Source organism: Bombus bifarius, unplaced genomic scaffold (genome assembly GCF_011952205.1).
Source record: "Bombus bifarius isolate JDL3187 unplaced genomic scaffold, Bbif_JDL3187 scf7180000008159, whole genome shotgun sequence".
Classification (NCBI taxonomy): Eukaryota; Metazoa; Arthropoda; class Insecta; order Hymenoptera; family Apidae; genus Bombus; species Bombus bifarius.
This window is the reverse complement of record NW_022884482.1, coordinates 2578-12994: the sequence shown is the minus strand read 5'-3', so window position 1 is coordinate 12994 and position 10417 is coordinate 2578. Positions and strand designations below refer to the sequence as shown.

Here is a 10417-nt window from a genome sequence, read left to right as displayed (position 1 = left end):
CAGCATCGACGGAAGGATACCTGGACTCGGAACAGGAGTCGCGATCGCCTGTCGAGGATCGAAATACGACCTGCCAGACTCTGGAACATTAAGTCCTGAGCCCGGTGGGAGCGGTTAAGATTGCACTGCAGGAGCAGTTCTCCTCCTCTTCTTCCGCTCACGTCGAGGAAGGCTCCGTCTCCATAGCCTCCGCCGAGTCGTTCCCCTCGCAGTCGGTGCGTCCGACTTCTCCGTCCTCTCTTCTGGCCTTCGTGGGGCCAGTTGACGGCCGCGTCGTTTTCTTCCACGACGTGGCCTCCGCGTCGTCGCCTGGAACGGTCCTTGCCTCCTGTGCGACCCTCTTCTTACGGGCCGGCGGTTTGCATGCCGGTGACCCCACACGGTGCGACACGGGCAGTTCCAGGTCCGTGCGGACCGGACACCTAGATACTCGCGCCGAGCATTCCCTGGCGCGATGTCCTTCGCCCCGCACCGGTAGTAGGGCTTCAACCGGTCGACCGTCGATGTGCAGTCCCGGCGCACGTGACCCGACTCTGTGCTACTGAAGCATTGGAGTCGGCGCGCCGGGAGAGGGGAAACCCTCACCGCTGACCAACCTATATTAATCTTACCTCCTGCGCGGGGGTCTCCTCCTCCGCCGATTTTCCTGGATGCTGTCAGCGGGCAGCGTGGCCATACCGACCCAAGTCCCCGAGGAGCGGGACAACGGCGGCTGCCACCTCTTCCGAGATGACCGAGTCCTCCAGTCCGGTCACCCTTAGCTCGGCCGTCCTTCGCGGCACGGTTACCTTGGCGGACAAATCCTTCAGCGTGGCCGCCGTCCGCTCGGCCAGTCGCGATGCTTTGCTCTCAGGGTCCTGGCCTGAGATTTCGAACAGCAGCGCCCCCGTGATCGCCCTTCTCGGTCTTAACTCAGTGATGTCGAGTTCGGAGAGCTTGACTTTCCTCTTCACGACCGACATCGCATCCCTGTACGTGAAGCCCGAGCCGTCCCTCACGGTGAGCGATACCGCGGCACACCGTGGGGATAGGGGAAGGCCCGGCACTTTCTCGCCGCGCAGGTCTCACCCACTAGCGTTACGTCTCTTTCCTGCCCCGATAGCTCCGGATGCATCGCCGCTGCCCGCTCCTCGCGTGGATTCCCTTCCCGTGCGGGGGCGCACCGAAGGCCGAGCGGCTACTTCCGCGAAAGTCCTTGCTCTCGTTCCGCGGCTTCCGGTCGCCGTCCCGGGCGTCAAGGTCCTTGTTCGCAATGTCGACGACGGAAGAGACGACGATACCTGTCCCTTGGTTCTTGCATCCTCGGTCAGCGCATTGACCGTTGGAAGAGGTTGCGTCGTGGGCTTTCTGTTCTTTCGCCCTGCTCTCCCTCTTCCTCCTCCTAGGATGGTAATAAATCCTGCCTCGTCGGCCGATGACTCCACGGTCGACCGCGAGGTGTCTCTCGCCGACCGCAATCATGCTCGTACGGTTCTTGCGGCGGCGCCAACCTCCGTAGCCGGGGAGAATCGCCCCCCCTGGCATTATTTCTCGCCGACACTCCTCCAACTTCCGGTGGAACAGAATCTTGAGATTCTCTAGTGGATCTCGAGGTCCTGAACCACCGAATCTATCCGTTCCCTTGGTATGTGTATTACTCCCCGACCCGTTGGGACAGTGGAGACGGCGTGACGCTGACCAGGGGTGTGGTGGAGGTTGTGGAGGGGGACCCATAATCGCTCCCGTTGGGACCGCGGGAGCATTTCCTTTCGTCCCCCTCGTAGAGGTGATCCCCACCTCTTGTCCTTCACCGTCGTTGGTACCACCTTTGGCTGCCCTCTCCGTGCATTCCTTGGTCAGCCGTTCCACCGTCTCTTGGAGACGATTGACCTCTCTCTCCAGAAGGCGCACCCTCCTCCGCAAGGATGCGACGTCCTCCTCTTCCTGATGGTGGGTCGGTTCCGCGTCCTTCACGGTCACTTGATTGTCGACCGGTCCGATCCTCGTTTCGTCACTCCGCGTGTCGTCGCCGCCGTCGACACCGCTGCGGATGGTAAAGGCGGCGGCGGCGGCGGCGACCACAGTGGCAGCCTCGGCGTTGGCGTCGGTGTCGGTGTCGGTGTCGGTGTCGATGTCGGTGTCGGTGTCGGTGTCGGTGTCGATGTCGGTGTCGGTGTCGATGTCGGTGTCGGTATCTGTGTCCGCGCCGTACCTCGCGCCCCTCTTCTTCCTTTTATCGGTAGCCGGCAGTAACGCGGAGTCCGGGTCCCCCGCGGACTCGTCCCCCCGCCGCGTGTGATGTCCCACGCCTCCGCCGCGACCGTTGGCGGCGGAGGCGGTGCTTCCTGCGGACCCGGTAATCCTGCGGTATGTCCGATTTATTTTTTTTGATCAAATTTATCCCTGCTCCGGTATCAATAAGATGAACTCGTTCTCCTGCAATTCCTCTGAAAGGTATTGTAAATGGTTGTCCGGCTGTTGTGTTAAACCTTGGTATTCCTGGTCTTCCGTTGTCGTTTCTTCCTGCTGTTACTGATCCTCGTTCTCATCTGTTCCGATCTGCTTTGCCCGCGGAGGTGGTAGGTTTCTTTGGCTGGTTAATTGAAAATTTTGACACTGCGTTATCCCAATTCACCATATTTGAAACATTTTACTTGTTGTCGCTGAACAAGTGGTATACGTTCCGTTTTAAAAAATGATGACACATTTTTGTTGATTGGATTATTACGTGTGGCCGGTAGTGGTCGGTTGCTTGTCTGCATTGGTCTGTTACTAAGTCGGTTATACGTTGCTGTTGGTCGAGTAGCTGTCCTTCTCCATTCCTCTTGTTCTTCTCGTAGGTATCTTTCAATGTCGGCGGCTTTCTTTTCTGTTTCGATCAATGAAACTGGTTCGTTTACTAACAGTATGCGTCCTATATCGTGTCGAAGTCCTTTCAAATAAATTAGACTTACTTTTCTCATGGTGGTTTCAATCATTGTTCGTCGTGTAAGTGATTGTGGAGTTTCATTAGTTATTCCATAGGTAAGTTTATTTAATATGCGACGGAATCGGATATTGAGACTTTGAACAGATTCGTCGCGTCCTTGTTTCAAATCGCGTAATTGTTCACCTTATTCGTCAGATGTTACTTGATCTCCTACGTTGGATCTCAAAGCGACATGTACATCTGCATAATTTTCAATACGTATGTTCCGAATACTTTGCGTGGCTACCAACTATTCTATCGACTTTAATGGCTTCCAATAACAAATTTTTTTGTGAACAACGCATTCGCATAGCACGTACTTTTATGAAATCTTCCACTCCAACATCATCGTCACCGTTTGAAATTGGAATGTATCTTATGGCTGATAACATAATCGTGTTGTCGCAGTTCATTGTAGTCTTATTATTCGTCATCGTCGTCGCTTTCAGGGTCAAATATCATTTCGGGTGCGCTCGCTATTGGTACACGATCCCTACTTCTCGATTTCGCGGTTTCTTTTGTGGTGTTAGTTACAGATTCAAACTCTTTGGTCACAATGGTTCCCTGACTTCCAATGCCTAGCTTCAATTCGGCAACTGATTTTCCTAGCAGTTCGATTTCTTTAGCGCGGCGTTGTTTCTCTTCGTTTGCTTCTTTGGTTAGTATTTAAATTTGATGTTGAATTTCGTTCTGTTTCTGCATCGCGTCTAGTACTTGCTTTGAACTAATTTTGCTGTCTTTACTTGTTGATGTTTTAGGCATTTTTTCGAAAATTTCTACTTCGTCTAAGTCTTGGCTGTGAAAGCTAGAACGTCTTGTTCTATATCGTACGTAAGAATCCAACTTTACCTCGATATCCGTAGAAATGGAACTTCCGTGGAATGTCCGTTATCAAGTTGTAGGCTTCAGATTCGTAGATCGTGAGTTTGTCGTTGAGGATGACCCGTAGTCCAAGTCTAATCCTTTCCCACGTCGGTAGGATGTCTCGTTTCCCCAACAGGTACTTTTCACAATCGCCAAAATGTCACGTAAAATTCATGATGAGGAAATAAAATAATGAAGAGCTGAGCCATATCTCAGCTTGACTGTCCTTTTATATGTCGAGTCTAAGTCCGAATCTGGGCCCGAGTCGTCCTCGTGGCGGGGGCTTTGGACAGGTAAGGATTCTTCACTGAAGCTATCCATTTTCTTACACTGAAGTTGCTTTTATTGACACACACAAAATGTTACAGGGTTGGTACAAACTCACAATGATCACACACTCGCGACGCTAGTGACAATGGTTTTAGGTTTGATAACGAATCCGCGGACAACGAGATGGTAGTCGTACGACTCGCAAAATCTAAGTCGGATTCTTCGTTAATATTCGCTGACCGTAAGGCGTTAATCTTTTTTTGTCGATGAGATCGCAAGAGAGAATGACTTTCCGTCCCGGTGATACCTCAGAGGAAAACTATGATGGGGTGTGTCTAAGGACACGATATCAGCGGATTCGTCGGGGATATCCTACGTTCGGAAAGTAAGGGAAATTGACGTTGCTGCTAATTGGTCAATCTCCATATCGATAGTTAGAAAAGGATGCTAGCCGCCCTCGAGGGAAGGTTGCTAGTGGGAGACGTCGTTCGTGGAAAAATAGGTCTCTCCTATCTTCCCGTAGTTGGGACAAAGACTGTTTATCTGTTTGAAGGATTTTAAGTATCTTAGTGTTTATAACGGCCCTCGGGCTAGCCGATCACGTACTGCGGAGACGCGTCGGCATCTGGTAAACATCCTGCCCGGAGAATAGGATCTGCATGTGGCGAGCCACAGGACAGAAACCGTTGGAATGTTTTCTGCCACGAGCCTTTTAAGGAGAGCTATAGGATTATTCAATGCCTTTGGTGGACGGAGGGTTCGTCCCGTTGACCGCGGCTACGTTCGGCGACTAATTGTCGCCTTGAGCCCAAGCTCATTGTCACAAATCTCAAAAAATACAATTGGGTAGAATGACGGCAAATCGATTAATTACAACTGTAGATTTTAATTACAATGTTTTTATGGATGTTCCCGAGGATTCAGAGGGAAGGCACCGGTGTCCTCTTATCTCCGACACGGCCATCCTGACTATCGCACATCCTCGGGTGTAGCTAAAAAATTGGGTTTTCCTAACATTAGATTTGGTACAATCAACATTATTTACAACTATTTACCAAATGTCAAAATAAACCAAGGGTCCAGTTCGACAACAGGATTTTGCTCGAGGTTTCGGTAACAAAAATAAAAGGACAGAATTATTAACATTATGATTAGTATTCGAAATATTAGTTGCATCCTGTGGTTTATCAGTCGGATCGTAATGGCGTGACGGACTATTTGCGATTTTGTACCCAGATGAATCTCGATTTTGTAGATTGCACGACCGCACAGAGTTTCACTGGTAGTGCGTGCGAATATATGACCGATTTAGGTTCGTAACATTGCAGCTGGTAGTGCGCGCGAGTGCACGACCGCTTCAGCTTCGTAGCATTGTCGCTGGCAGTGCATGTGAGTACACGACCTCTTCAGCTTCGTGGCGTTTCCGCTGGCAGTGCATGTGAATACACGACCGCTTCAGCTTCATGGCGTTGCCGCTGGCAGTACATGTGAATACACGACCGCTTCAGCTTCATGGCGTTGCCGCTGGTGGTGCATGTGAATACACGGCCGCTTCAGCTTCCTGGCGTTGCCGCTGGCAGTGCATGTGAATACACGACCGCTTCAGCTTCCTGGCTTTGGGTTAATGACCCTCGGGGTTCGGGGTAATCGTATCGCTCGGGTCACTGTCCTCGCCACTACTACCAACGTCCAAATCCGCAGAAATGCGACTATCTGGCATTTTCCTCAACGTGTCGTGACTATACTTGTAAGAGCGTTTGCTGTCTAACGTTTTTAGAACATACCTGTCCCCCTCCAAAATCTCTGCTATCCTAAATGGACCCTTAAATTTCGGATCTAGTTTACATTGGTTTCTCTCTTCAATTTTTCGTAGCACAAAATCACCGAGGTTGAACCTAACCACTTGCGCCTTAGTTTTGTCAAATCTGTCCTTGTCGTACTTGGCACTAGCCTCTATATTTTTTATGGCTTGGCGTCTTACATCGGAGATATCTATTGTCTCTTCCTCTATATTATCGGGTAGTATCAAGTCGTATGGCCTTGCTGCTTTACCGATCAGTAGTTCTAATGGGCTTGATTTAGTTACACGGTTGGTGGAGTAATTTAAAGCCAATTGTATTTCCCCGATCGCGTCTTGCCAAGACCGCCCGGTTGTTTCTATTGTCGTGAACATATTTTTTAGCGTACTCATAATACGCTCTACCTGTCCGTTGGCCCTACTAACACCGGTTGCTATTAGGTGGAGCTTAATGTTCCTATCTTGGCAAAAATCTTGGAATTCTTTACCCGTAAAGCATCTTCTTTGATCCGCTATTATCCGGCAGGGGCTGCCGAATAAAAATATAGCGTACTCTAGCGCTTTAATGGTATTCAGGGAATCTATCTCACGGGTATGGTACAAGTATACAAATTTGGTGAAGGCGTCGACTAACACAACGACATACTCCTTCGAGTCACTTTTACCGCTTAGTTTGCCCGTTGTATCCACATGAATCGTATGCCAAGGTATGCTGGTCTTAGATATAGAATGTAATTCAGCTTGTATTTTTCCTGAGCTTGCCTTTGAAACTCGACAAGCATGACAGTTCTCTACGAATTTGCGAACATACTTCGCCATTCCTTCGAACCAGTAATACTCGTAAAGTTTCTCCAGCGTTTTATCCCACCCTAAGTGCATAATGGACTGGTGCACGTGGCTTATAACGGACCACCTAAGACCTCGTGGGACAATGGGCAAGCAGAGGGTTCTGCCCTTTCTCTGTATTCTACGATGAAGGGTACCGGACCGTATTTCGTACGTGTTTGCGACATCTTCCGCAAGCTCTTCGTTCTGCAGTTTATCGACGATCTCAGAAATCTGTGGGTCGCGACGTTGTTCCGCTAGTACCCAATCGCCGGAGATTTCGGTCATGTTAATTTCTTTCTCTACAATTTTGCTGGTCGCACGGTGATCTAAGTTTACGGGGTTCCGCGAGAAGAAGTCTACGTGGACCATTCGTTTACCTTCCCGATACATAATGTCAAAGGTAAAAGTTTGCAGGTAAGCCCACCACCTGCAGACCCTGTCATTTAAATGTACCTTATTACTGGATGCTTTCAAGGAATTGCAATCGGTGACAACAGGAAATTCTCGTCCGTGTAGATAGTGAGGGAAATGCTTGACGGCGTTTACAACTACTAAAGTTTCTAATACGTAAGAATGATACCTAGATTCCGCGGGACTGGTTCTTTTGCTGTAATAATCCACTACTCTATTTTTACCTTCGACCTTATGCATTAAGATAGCCCCATATCCCTCCGAACTGGCGTCCGTATGTAATTCTATCGGATAATTGGGGTCAAATATCATTAGCACCGGCGCGTCAGTCAGGACGGAAATTACTTTTTGTCTTATTTGTTCGTGCCTATCTGTCCAAGTTATATTCTTGCTACTAGACGTAAGTGCACTGTATGCACTGAAACCCCTGTGGGTTTCATTACTTGTAAAAATCTAGGAATGAATTTTCGGAAGTACAAGGCCAAACCTATGAACTGTCTAAGCTGTGTGACGGTCGACGGTGCAGGTAAAGAACTCAAGGCTTGTATTTTACCCGGGTTTGGGCGGATTTCTCCATTATGAATTACATATCCCAAATAGAGTACCGATGTCTTTCGAAAGGAACATTTTGAAAAGTTAAAGGAGAATCCGACTTTTACGAGGGTATCTAACACGGAGTGCAATCTTTCTAGAGCTTGATCTATCGAGTCGGCAATAATTAGGATGTCATCCAGGTAAACAACAACGAACGAATAAGCGAGGTCGCCTAAGGCCTTGAGAATGGCCCTCTGGAAAACGGAGGGTGCGTTTTTCAATCCAAACGGCATCGTTATGTATTCGTATTGACCGTCGGGGGTGACGAACGCGGTATACTCTGTCGAGTTAGGGTAAATGGGAATTTGGTGAAACCCGCTGGCCATGTCCAGGCTAATAAAGTATCTCGCGTTTTGTAATCTCGCGATTTGATCTGCAATGAGGGGTAAGGGATATCGATCCGCGACCGTTATTTAGCGCTCGAAAATCTACACATAATCTATCCGTGCCGTTCTTCTTTTTCACGAGTAACATGGGGCTCGCGAATGGCGAATTGCTAAGTCTTACGATCTTTGCTCTAATTAATTCGCCTATCCTCTCACGTACTATCCTGCGCTCTTCCTCGCTGAGGCTGTAAGGGCTTCTTTCCACGGTAACGTTAGGGTCAATTAGCCGTATTTCTAACTGGCCCGTACTTACGCGAGTACGCGGGAAACCCGTAATGAATGATTCTTTGAAATTTCCGAGAACAGAAATCAATTGATCTTTATCGTTACCAATCACGTTGGTGTCGACCTAGTTAATGTCGACCGCAACCTTTGCGACGTTACTACAAACGTTAACCACCTTGCTCTTGTAAATATCAACGCTGTTTCGCGTAATGTTTACGTCAAAACCTTGGCTTAAAATTTCACGACCAATCATGATAAAACCGTTAATACCTACGGTGGACAGAATCTGAGACGTACTTTTAACACAAGTGTTTCCTATTCCTCGCAGTGCTGCTACGTGAGTCGTTCTTTTGCCGGAAAATTTCGCGGCTGCGGACTCTTTAATTAACGAACACTCGGCTCCAGAATCGAAATAGAATGGGAACGACTCACCCCGCTGACTTAATCTACCTGTGGGCGCTTCCACCACGCAGGTGTCGTGTAAAATTAAGGTAAAAATAAGGAACTTGTTAATTTCCGAAAAGGAGATTAAGTTCTTTTTATTTTTTTACTCAATTTACACAATTTTTTCGGTTCGCGATGATACACTTTCGATACTTGGATTAGTTAAGAATTTTTTCATTAGAATGACTGGATGATTTTGAAGGGAGCATTTATATTCTTCCATTCGCTGGAGTGGGAAAAGGTTTTGTTTATACTTAGTGTAAAATTCGGAGAACGGTTGGAGTGATCGAATGCCACTCAGGCGGCTGAGAACGGGTGCTGACTGGACGGTCACACGCGATAAGGCGTTCGGAATTTCGGTTTGTTATATACAGTTGCTCGAATTTCGTCTGTGACATTCCCCCCTTCTTAGATTGAACTTGATCCCTCAAGTTTTCTTCAGAAGACTTTTGTGGAATCAGACTTGACGTGGCTTGAAAATTACAGCTGATTCCTCCTCTTCATCTGAGTGGTATGTGTTGGTTGGAGTATAGATGTTGGGTGTTGAGCCCAGGGTGAGTGGTACTGGTGGGGCTGTCGCATTGTGGCTGTTGATTACAGTTTCATTTCGGCAGCAAAATAAATTGATACATAATTTGTTCCGTATACATTTCCTGATGCATTTGAATACCCCTATTTTGTTTAATCCATATATACCTAGTATGCCTAATGCTATGTACCCTAATATCTGGAGCGTGGTTAGTCCCCAATACTGTATATTTTTAATTCTGTGTTCGAAATTAAGAGTTTCTATCTCGTCGCCTATTTCATCGATCGTTGTTTTATAGCCTTGTAAATTATCTATTATTTTCGGTGCTCGCTCGAGTTTATCTAATAGATGAGTGAAACTATCGTTTGTTTTGAGCGCTAGGGTTTTTGTTTTGATTTCGTATATGACTTCGTTTTTTGTTTCGCCTATACGCATGTGTTCGTCTTTGTACAATATATCGCAAGAAGTGTTAGCTCTTATGATGGCTTGTCAAGTTTTTGTAAGGTATGTTTCGTTTGGCAAATTGTGTCTATTTCTATCGGATTTGCTGGTATCGCAATGTAACAGTTGCTAGTTTTGAGCGGTATAAAGCTAATGTCTTCAATCTTAAGTACAGTTATTTGACAATGTTCAATGTGTGGTTTGAAATTTATTATTTCGCTGCGACAATCGGTTCTTGAATTTCTGTCATGGATTGGTAGTGTTTGTTTGCATATAGTGGTTCCGGCTCGATTCTTACAAAGTTTGTTGAAATACTCGATATCAGCGTTTACAAATGAAAGACCTGAAGTTAAATATATCTGATGTTCGACTACTGGAGCCAAAAATACTCCATTTCTTTTACTCGGGATAGGATATACTTGTAATATGTTCCATTCTGTGTTAGAGACTAAAGGTACTATGATTTTGAAAAATATTTTGTCATCTATTGTGAAGATTTTAAGATCACTGATGTCGAGTATGAATTGAAAATGTTCGGTTTTGGCAGAAATCGCGGTGTTGTACATCTGGCTACCTATTGCCTTGGCGTAATTTTCTATGAATTCATTGGGGTCAAGTATTTGTGGACTAATTATTCCTTGTTTGCCTAATATCATGACGTTAAGTATTTCATCTAATTG

At 47.1% G+C, this 10417-nt stretch overlaps 1 pseudogene; it reads right to left on the bottom strand.

The window, feature by feature from the left end:
* Window positions 1-2508: 2508 nt before the first annotated feature.
* LOC117208706 lies at window positions 2509-3709 on the bottom strand (annotated as a pseudogene).
* Window positions 3710-10417: the final 6708 nt, after the last annotated feature.